This window comes from Bos grunniens, chromosome 18 (assembly GCF_055505025.1).
Source record: "Bos grunniens cultivar Pamir isolate PY7600 chromosome 18, Bosgru_T2T1.0, whole genome shotgun sequence".
NCBI classification, from domain to species: domain Eukaryota; kingdom Metazoa; phylum Chordata; class Mammalia; order Artiodactyla; family Bovidae; genus Bos; species Bos grunniens.
In genome coordinates, this window is record NC_141182.1 from 61,358,063 (window position 1) to 61,369,463 (window position 11,401).

The window sequence follows — 11,401 nt, forward strand, 5'->3', positions numbered from 1 at the left end:
GGAGCAGAGGCTCTAGGGAGATGGTCAGTAGTTGTGGCACACTTGCTTAGTTGTTCCATGGTACATGGAACCTTCACTGACCAGGGATCAAACCCACGTCCCCTGCATTGGCAAGCAGATTCTTATCCACTGTGCATGCCTGCATGCTAAGTCACTTCAGTCATGTCTGACTCTTTGCGACCTTATGGACTGTAGCCTGTCAGACTCCTCTGTCTGTGGGATTCTCCAGGCAAGAATGCTGGAGGGGTTTACCATGCCCTCTTCTAAGGAATCATCCCAACCAAGGGAATCGAACCCACGTCTCTGGTATCTCCAGCATTGGAAGGCAGGTTCTTTACCACTAGAGCCACCCGGGAAGCCCCTTATCCACTGTTCCACCAAGGATGTCCAGGGAGCCAGTGAATGGTTTTGAACACAGCAACAAGGTGAAGAAGGGGTTTGGGGGAAATGCTTTGGTTTCTAGGTCTTTCTAGGGACAGTGATGCAATGTGGACACCCTCTATGGTCTTCACATTCCTGTCCCCCAACCCCTTGCCCTGGGGCTTTTCTGGTCAAGTGAGAGCTTGGAAGAGCTTTCTAAGCTTCACCCAAAACTTTTATAGGCTTGGTGAGGAAATGAAGAAGTAGGACTCAGCGTAAGTCCTTCCATAGTCTATGTAAACTGGGAATTTCAGAGATGAGCCGTTTGGCTGTGACGCTTACTTGTAATGTGCTTTAATCGTCCTGTTCTCACTTCCTTCTTTCCTCAACCACCATCTACACTGGAAGTCTGCCTCTTCAACTGCCAATGCTTCTAGAAGGAAAGACAGGACCCCTGTGCTTGGTGGAAAGGGGAGGCATTCGTGAGGGCCAGTCAAGTTTTCTGGACTCAGAATAAAGTTGGATTCATATATAAACAATATGGCTTTTCATGTAATAAACTATAGTGAAATAGAATAATATACATATATATATATATTATATGACTGAATCACATTGCTGTATACCTAAAATTAACACAATACTGTAAATCAACAATGCTTCAAAAATTTTTTTTAGTAGTTAAGGAATGGAACTGGGGTTAGTGAACATTTCTGGTTACAATTGCAAAATCATATTTCCAGGCAGGGATTCTCAAACCCTAATGTGCATCACCAGGAGACCTTATTGAAATAAAAATTCTATTTTAGTGGGTGTGAGGGTCTACATTTCTTTCTTTTTATTAATTTTACTGGAATAAAATTCTTTACAGTGTTGTGTTAGCTTTTGCTATACAGCAAAATAGATCAGCCATACATGTACACAGACCCCCTCTTTTCTGGATTCCCTTCCCGTGTAGATCACTGCGGAGCACTGAGCGGAGTCCCCTGTGGTATACAGTAGGTTCTCACTGTTCTCTACTGGGCATGGATGTCAATCCCAATCTCCCAGTTCATCCCTACTTTCCCCTTGGCATTCATACATTTGTTCTCTACATCTGTTTCTGCTTTGCAAATAAGTTCATCTGTACCATTTTTCTAAATTCCACACATGGGCAATATTATATATTTGTTTTCAAGGTTCAGCATGTAATAGTATATATCAGTACTTCATTCCTTTTTTGGGGGAGGGGCTTCCCTGGCGGCTCAGATGGCAAAGAATCTGCCCACGATGTGGGAGACCTTTCGATCCCTGGGTCAGGAAGATCCCTGGGAGAAGGAAATAGCGACTCACTTCAGTATTCCTGCCTGGAGAATCCCATGGGTAGAGGAGCCTGGTGGGCTACATTCCATGGGATTGCAAAAAGTTGGACATGACTGAGTGACTAACACTTCATTCCTTTTTATGGCTGAATAATATTCTTTTGTGGGACTTCCCTGGGGACTCAGTGGTGAAAAATCCCATGGACAGAGGAGCCTGGTGGACTGCGGTCCATGGGGTTGCAATGGAGTCGGATACGAGTTGTTAACTAAACTGCAACAATATTCCTTCGTACGATATGGAATGGTTTTGAGTATGGGAGGGATGCAGTCAGACCTGCACCAGGGAAGATATCTCAGGGTGATAATGGACAATGAACCAAAGAAGGCAGCCTGGAGCCATGGTGCAGGCTCTGACCTGAGACAGGGAATGCATTCGAGGAATTCAGGGGTGAGTCACACGAGTTCTTAGGCAGGGAGTGAGAAAGAAGGTGGTGCTAGTCTGCACCCTCTAAGGGTTAGACCTGGGCTTCCCCGATGACGCTCTCATTACCTTACCTCTTCCCCTCCTTTCCCAGGAGGGAAAAACATAGTTCTAGGAATTCAGAGGGGAGGGAAGCTGAATCACTAACCTGTTTCCTAATACTCTTTCAAGAAAACCCTTCTTTCTCATGGGAAGGAAGAGACTTGGCAATTTTGGGGCCTTCTGGGGCTCAGCACTGTTTCTGGAAACACAGGAAAAGAGCCATTCCAGTGCATGACTTCAACTTCTGCTTCTATAGATAAGGAGGGACAATTTTTTTTTTTTTTAAAGCCAATTCAGGAAACACATAAAATACTTCTTGAGACTTTTCCCTCTCACTAAGAAGATGTGATTTTCTGATTGTAGACAATGACATCTCTGTCTCTTTCTCTCTTTTTTTGACATGTGAGATTTTAGTTCCCTGCCCAGGCATGGAACCTGTGCCCCAAGCAGCTCAGTCTTAACCTCTGACCCTCCAGGGAAGTCCCAGCAATGCCATATCTTTATTTATAAGTATCCTAGTGTGTTAATAAGTGGAAAGAAATGTAAGGAGGTTAAGAAATTTGGGGGTTTCCCAGGTGGCTCAGCAGTAAAGAATCTGCCTGACAATGCTGGAGACACAGGTTTGATCCCGGGGTCAGGAAGATCCCCTGGAGGAGGAAATGGCAGGCCACTTGAATATTCTTGCCTGGAGAAGCCCATGGGCAGAGGATACTGGTGAGTGACAGTCCACAGGTTCGCAAAGAATCAGACAGGACTGAGCTTCTGAACATAAGCTGGATAAAGTATACTGAAGAATCTCTGGCAGAAGTCTGAGACACGATTTTCATGTTGACTGTAAATCTAAATTCCCTCATGTAGGAGAGACATATCCTAGTTTTTTTAGACATATCCTTGCTTTTTCTCTAAGAAGTTTTTTTTTTTTTTTTTTTTTTTAATTTGGCTGTGTTGGGTCTTAGCTGGGGACACATAGGATCTTCGTTTCATTGTGATGTACAGACTCACTAGTTGTGGTACTCAGGCTATTTTTGGCATGAGGGTTTAGTTGCTCCTCGGCATGTGGGATCTTAAATTCCCAGGGATTGAACCCATGTCCGCTGCATTGTAAGGCAGATTCTTAACCACTGGACCACCAGGTAAGTCCCAGTGATTAAAGGGAATTTTTAATTGTCTTACTGTATGCGGTATGATGAAAACTCTCTCTGCCCCCATTCAGCTCCATCATCGGTATAATCTACGTTACTCACTAACGCATTGTAAGCTGGACTTGTTTTACATGAGATGTGACAAAATGCTGAGTTCTTAGCAACTGAATGAGACTACAGGCTGCTCCACGGGCTATCACCATGGCGGCTTACATAAACCCTTGTTGTTCGGTTGCTAAGTCACATCCGACTCTTTTTGAGTCCATGGACTGTGGCAAGACAGGCTCCCCTGTCCTTCACTATCTCCCGGAGTTTGCTCAAATCATGTCCATTGAGTCAATGATGCCATCCAGCCATCTCATCCTCTGTCACCCCCTTTGTTGTCACATAAAACATCAAGCTCTAACCACCCCCCTCCCCCCCGCCCAAACATGCTCATCACCACCAGCATCCCCAGCTCATAACCAAGTGACCAAAAAGAGAAACCATCACTCCCAGCTTACAGATGGGGAAACTGAGGCTCCGAGGGAGGCCCAGAGAATGTGACCTGTACAGCAGGGCTAGAAAATAGATGACCTTCAAATTCAAGTCAGTCTGGCTCCATAGTTCAAGCTTTTAAACACTTAGCAGCTGGAAGCACTTATCAACCCGGCAGACTACTGCTCCAATTTGAAAGAGGCCAAAGCAGTGAAGTGACCTGCAGACATCACACAGCTCCCCAAAGCTGTCACAGTGTCAGTCCTCCCACTGCCCAGGGCCCCGCTGTCAACAGGTCCCAGTCATGCCTCCTGTGCCCCTCGAGGTTGTGCAACTTCCTCAGCCCTGTCCTCACTCTCTGACCACAGACCCCAGCAGGAAGCTCCCAGCCTGACTGGTCCCTCCCGCAGTGGGTTTGAGGTACAGTCAGATATTAACAGATCATTGCCCCAGAGGCTCCCACTGTTCCTGCCCGGGACCTCCACTTGCTGATGATATTGAAAATGAACATTGAGGGGGCTTCCCTAGTGGCTCAGTGGTAAGGAATCTACCTGCCAGTGCTGGAGACATGGGTTTAGTCTCTGGTCTGGGAAAAGCCCACATGTGGAGAAGTACATAAGCCCGTGGGCCACAGCTACTGAGTCTGTGCTCGAGAGCCTGGGAGTTGCAACTCCTGAGCCCACAGGCCGTTGCTACTGAAGCCCACACTCCCTAGAGCCCGTGCTCTGCAACAAGAAAAGCTACTGCAATGAGAAGCCACGTACCACAACTAGACAGTAGCCCCCAAAGCAATGAAGACCCAGCACAGCCAAAAATAAATTTAAAAATAAAATGTATTTGAAAAATTAACATAGAGCAAAAATGGGTGGTACTTAAAGAAAATTTGTCAGGTTCTTAGTATCACAGACCAGCTCATGTCTCTCTTTAGAAGCTCTCCTAGGATCTTGGACTTATCCTTCAGGGCACACAGAGTGCTTTGCAGCTATTGATATGTATTGCTCTTGCCCAATTAGCCTATGACCACCAGGAACAGACCTGTAAGACTGACAAAGCTAAGTTTATTCCAGAGGAAACAGGTGAGACCTGAGAGGGGACAGGGAGGGAGGCAATGGAGAACTCCCACCTCCTCTCTGGTTTCTGGATTCCTGAACAAGTGTGGTCCCTGGAGCCCAGCCTGATTTGTACTGGAACACCCTCTCCACCCCAGTGCACACCTTTTTTACTTCCACAGCAGTTCTCTCTTCCACCTTTTTCTTCCTTCCTTTCTTTTTTTTCCCTTGGCCGTGCAGCCTGTGGGATCTTAGTCCCATGCCCAGGGGTTGAACCCACACCCACCAGCGGTGAAAAAAGAGTCCTAACCACCGGACGGCCAGGGAATGCCAGGTTCTGTCCCTTTATCTTGGCTTCTCCAGCCCGGGTTTTACTCTGAGAATTTTCTTTTATAGCTGTATTACCAGGGAAGTTTATGGTAAGCTGATGTAACCAAGAATCCTAGTGGTGAGATAAGATAGACTTTCCTTTTCTCTTACAGAGGATGTCTGCGGTTGATGCAAGGCCAGCAGGCGGCGCTGTTCCGCACGCTCATCTAGGGACCCAGAGTGATGTGGTGTGTGGTGTTTGGTGGCTAAATTGTTTCCGATTCTGCAATCCTCTTGGCTATGGCCCACCAGGCTCCTCTGTCCATGGGATTTTCCAGGCAAGAATACTGGAGCGGTTAGCCATTTCCTCTTCCACAGCATCTTCCCAACCTAGGGATCGAACCCATGTCTCCTGCTTTGACAGCTGGATTCTTTACCATCCAGCCATCTGGGGAGCTCGATGGGGTCTCTACTCTCGACAGCTGCTTCCACCTTTTGTCCTTCCACAGAGATCACATTCCCCAGGCAGCAGGAAGATGGGAGGGGAAAAAAATGGAGAGAAGGCAATTTTCTTATGAAATCACAGTTCATGAAACACACAGATCATTCCATGTACACCCCATCCTCTAAGACTCAGTCATGAGAGCAAAAGAGCTGCAGGAAGGATGGGAAATGTTACTGGACATTATGTGTCTGGATAAAATTCAAAGTCTTCTGTTACTAACCTGAAGACTGGATAAGCAGAATGACTAGCAGTCTCCATCAGTTCTGTTCAGAGGCTCAGTCGTGTCCAACTCTTTGCAACCCCATGGACTGCAGCACCCCAGACTTTCCTGTCCATCACCAACTCCTGCAGCTTACTCAAACTCATGTCCAGTCTCCATGGTTACTGCCAAATGACTGTGCTTTCTGAGCAGAGGAACAATCCATTTCATCTTCTATTCTGCTACAATGCAGAAATAACCACCATCAGCTTTCCCACTAGGAAACTTTTTCTCCAAGGCCTTCACTGAAAAAAAAAGAAATGGATTAAATACCGAGCAGCCCCTCTGGAAGCCTTAGGCTCTGAGTTTCTTGGGAGAAAACCTCAGCCTCCTTGATCAGCAAATTCCTGCTAACTTTCTGGACCAGCTCATTCCTCAGGCAGCAGATGACGGGGTTCACCAGGGTCAACATGATCGCGTGGCAGAAAGTCCCTCCTTTTTATAGCTCAAGCCACGTGGTCTGCCTGGGGCTCAGGTACACAGAGAAGGGGCTGGGCGGGGGAGGCTGAGCAGCTCGCGGAGGTAAGGGAGACCACCAGGATGTGGGAAGAGTGGGTGGAGAAGGAGTCCCCTCGAGGAAGGCAGGTGCAGGCCTGAGCCAATGATGCAGAGCCGTAGGACATGCCGGGCCCTACCGCGGGGCCTGCCAGGGTGCACACGGCCACAGGAAGGATGCCAGCGGCAGGGGTCGGGTGGCCACGCACACCTGCTCCAGCAAGGGCGTGCTGTTGCAGAGGGAGTGGTCCAGGATGCTGGGGCCACAGACGGGGAGAGGACATCCAGGCGAGGGGCCCAGTGAAGAAGAGGAGGCAGCCCGCCCAGCCGCCGGGTCCGAGGACCTGGCAGACGCGCATGCGTGTGGGGCGCTGGGTACCACCCGGGCGGCGTGGCCAGGCAGCGGTCAGCGGACATCCCAGCCACAGCAGGGGCTCTGCGGGGCCCAGGGTGAAGTCGAGCCCCGTCTGGGCGAAGCATCCTGCTCCGGGGACAGTCCCACGTCCCATGAGGCGGTGGGCCAGCAGCTGTGGGGTCACGGCTGAGGTGAAGCCCACCTCCAGCAGCGAGAAGGGCGGCAAGAAGGAGTCTCTGGCGGATGGCCCGGCGGCGGTCAGCCAGGGTCAAGGTGATGATGAGCAGGTTTTCCAGAAGGGTCAGCGCCTAAGTGATAAGGAACACTGTGAAGGGGAGGAGCTAGTGACCCCCAGGAGCATGAACCAGCCCCACCCCCGGACCCGCTCCGAGGGGGTCCGCTCTGCTGGTTCCGTGTGTAGCCTGCGGGCCGAGCTCCTGGTTTGGTTCTGACTCTCTAGGGCTTAGCCTCTTTGGCGTCTCCTCAGTAATGCAGGGATGGGAAGGGTACCCATCCCATGGGGGAGTCGTGAAGAGGAAATGAAGGAAAACTTAGAACAAGGCTCGGCTGGTCATAAACACCCTCCTGGATGCTCGCTATTATCTGTATGTAGTGGAAGAAATATTTCATCAGAATTTTCCAGGACTTCCCTGGTGACCCAGTGAATTAGAATCCACCTGCCAATGCTGGAGAGGCAGGTTCCATCCCTGGTCCGAGAAGAACCCACATGCCTGGGAGCAACTAAGCCCTTGTCCCACAACTACTGAACCTGAGTACCCTAGAGGCCATGCTTGGCAATAAAAGAAGCCACCACAATGAAAAGCCTGGACATGCAACAAAGAGTAGCACCTGCTCTCCACAACTAGAGAAAGCCTGCATGCAGGAACAGAGACCCATGGCAGCCAAATAAATAAATACAACTGTAAGAAAGTTTTTCCTCTTGTCTCCCACAAACCCTGTTATTTACTTATTTATTTGACTGCCGTGTCTGTTGCTGCAGGCCTGTGAAGTCTAGTTCCCTATCTAGGGATTAAACCCAGACCCCTTGCATTGGGAGCGGGGGGTCTTAGCCACTGGACCACCAGGGACGTCCCCAAACCTGTTATTTACTGATTAAATACTTTGTTAATCCATTGAGGGGTGAGACCTGTTACTTGAAGGGCTTTTATTGTCTATTGAGTGAGTTCATATAGATTGGAATCAGAAAAAGTAATATAGAGGACTGGGGTTTTGCATTTCACAGCTATTTCTTTATCTGTTTGCTTATGTTTATGAATGGTAATGCCCTATACTTTTTCAGAAGTGCATGTGTCATTACCGTTTTTTTTTGCATTGCTGTGTTTTCTCAAATAGAGCATACAGTTGTAATGAGCACCCAGATCAAGATGCAGAGTAACAACAGCACCTTGTGTCCCTTATAGTCACAACCCCCCTCCCAAAAGGTCTTTCCTGGTGACTCAGTGGTAAAGAACCTGTCTGCCAATGCAGGAGACCTGGGTTCCATCCCTGAGTTGGGAAGATCCCCTGGAGGAGGAAATGGCAACTCATTCCAGTATTCTTGTCTGGAAATCCCATGGACAGAAGAGCCTGGTGGGCTACAGTCCATGGGGGTGCAAAGCATTGGACAGGACTTAGCCCCTGCTCATCGCAACTAGAGAAAGCCCGTGTACAGCAATGAGACCCCACTGCCCTCAAAAATAAATAAATAAATTAATTAAATTTTTGAAAGAGGATTCTACTGTTAAAAAATAAATAAAAAAAGAAAACTGCATCTGATTGATTTAGGACATCTATATAAAGTTAAACTTTATATATATGTGTGTGTGTGTGTGTTTAACCCATGCCCCCTGCAGTGGAAGTACACAGTTTTAACCACAGGACTGCCAGGGAGGTCCTGAGCCAAAGTAAATTTTTGCTCCTCTTATCATTGATCTACTGTGGCAACCAGTTTAGGGTAGCCAAGGAAAATGCAGGGGGGCAAGGTAAATCTGAAGTCCCAATAGACAATGAATGAGCTTCATTTATTAAATGTGCATGTGTCATGTAATTTAGGATACATTTGCTGGGGACATGGTTGTGCCTAGTGAAGTAGTCATCCTTACCTCTTACCTCCTCTTTCTCTTCTGCCTCCGTACTCATCTCTCCCAGCAAACAGAGCTGCTTGAAGAAGAGGACTAAGTTGCATTCCATTTCATCCTCTTCCATCCCTTTGGGCAAGGCTGGACTCAAGCATGATGCTTGTTAAAGGCTTTTGTTGCTGCGGCAGAAGTGATGAAAAAAAATGCTTTCGTTGCTAGAATTAACATCAGAGATTTAAACTCCCCTTCTCTTGATTCGCGCACAGCTAGGCTTGGGGTCCCCCACACTGGAGTGTGCCAGGTCACGTGCAGACTGTGGGGACTGGAGTCGCAGAAGAGGACTGGGAGGGAGCAGGGTGAAGTGGGGTCCTGAGTCTCACAGCCCACACTTCTCAGGGTCCCTGATGGTCAAATGAATTCAAGTGTCCCCAGAAATAATCAATAAACTATCTGTAATAGGAATAGGAAAGAGTTTTATCTGAGCCAAACTGAGGACTACAGCAAGGGAGACAGTGTCCCTATAGCTCTGGGAAGCTGCTCCATTGAAGCCCGGTTTCCAGCACAGTCTTACACCTCATCCAAACAAAGCGCACACATCAACACGACAGGGTGCATTCCTTCAAGGTTTCAAAAGAGACAGACTTAGTACAGAGACAGCGAGGCAACAGCTCCCTGGTGTCTGGGAAGGGAGCCTTATCTTTCAGGGAGCGTTAACACGGACGCCATGAGAAGGGAGTTACTCATCCTTATCTCCAAAACAGACGCTCTTTACCTCAGTGGTTAAAGCAGATGAGCTGCGAGGGTTGGACAAGCTGTCTTAGCTCACACACAGTTCAGGATGAACCATGGATAAGCCAAAATGACTTCCTCATTCCTCAATATGTGAACATTTTCTCCATCATGAACATATAAAAATCTTAGAACCCCATGATCCAGAAATTCTACTTCTGAGAATATATCCAAAAGAATTGAAAGCACATTCTGGAAGATATATTTGTAAACACCTGTTCACTGCAGCATTATTCACAGTAACTAAAGCATGAAAGCAAGCCAAATGCCCATTGACCAAGAAAGGGTAAGTCAAATGTGATATGTGCCAACAATAGAGTATTATTTATCGTTACAAAGGAAGGGAATTCTAACACATGCTACAACATGAGGAACCTTGTGGACATTTTACTAAGTGATATAAGCCTGACAGGAAACACTAACAAATATTCTGTGATTCCACTTAAGTAAATATTCTGTGATTCCACTGGAGTGGTCAGTTTCACAGAGACAGAGAGCAGAAGGGTGATTGCCAGGAACTGGGAAAGGAGAAAGGGGGAATTGTTGATGAATGGGTGTAGAGTTTAAGTTTTGCCAGATGAAAAAAAGTCCTGGAATTTGGTTGGACAAAATGTGAATGTACTTAACGCGATTGAACTGGACACTTAAAGATGGTTAAAATAGTAAATTTTACTTTATGAATATTATACTGCAACAAAAATCATCTTGGAACTAGTCCCTGAGGGTAACCACAGAGGAGTCAGGGCTGATAGCAACACAGCAGATGCTCCCCGCCGCCCAGCCCCATCTCCACCCCAACAACCCAGGGGTGAGGACTGTCTTCTGTGCTCAGGACTCCCTGCTTTGGTTCTTGGAGATGTCTCAGCTCCAGGCCGGTAAGGCTTACCCTCAGCCTCCCTGACTGACCCAGTGCTCCAGGCTCTGCTCCAAGGATCCAGTAAGTCTTGGGTCACCCTCTTCTGTAGGAGACTGGGTGCTGAGTTCACGTCCTCCCAAAGAGACCTCTGCAACCCCAGAGTGCAGAGGGTCAGCCCAGCTCCAACTTGAGGGTGGAGAGACCTGTTTTCCAGATGAAAACAGGAGCTGGGATATATAAGTCTGTGTGAGAAGAGGTGTGTGGGGGAGAGGGGTGATTGGATCAATGTCCTGACGATACAGGACTTTTTTTGACTCATGTACAACCAACAATTGGACTTCCCTGATAGCTCAGATGGTAAAGAAACTGCCTGCAATGTGGGAGCCCTGGGTTTTATCCCCAGGTTGGGAAGATATTCTGGAGAAGGGAATGGCAACCTACTCCAGTATTGTTGCCTGGAGAATTCCATGGATAGAGGAGCCTGGAGGGCTACAGTCTATGGGGTCACAGAGAATCGAACTCAACTGAGCGACTAACACACACAACCAATAATCACCCTTATATAGTGGATGTGACATGTGGACCACTGATTTCAGTCTTCACTACACTGTCTGTCCTCTGTATCTGTGGGTTCCTCATCTGTATCATGGGGCAACTATAAGGAATTAGAGCATCTGTGGATTTTGGTATTCATGAGGGAAGCCTGTTTGGTGATTTATATTAAATCACTTTTGAGTTTTCTATATCCAGCAACTGTGAAGTCGGCTCTATTATTTATCATTGGGAGCAATTTTAGAAATACTGGCAAAATACACATAACAGAACTGACCACATTAACCATCTTTAAGTGTATAGTTCACTAAAATTAGGTATATTTACATTGCTCTGCAACCAATCTCCAGA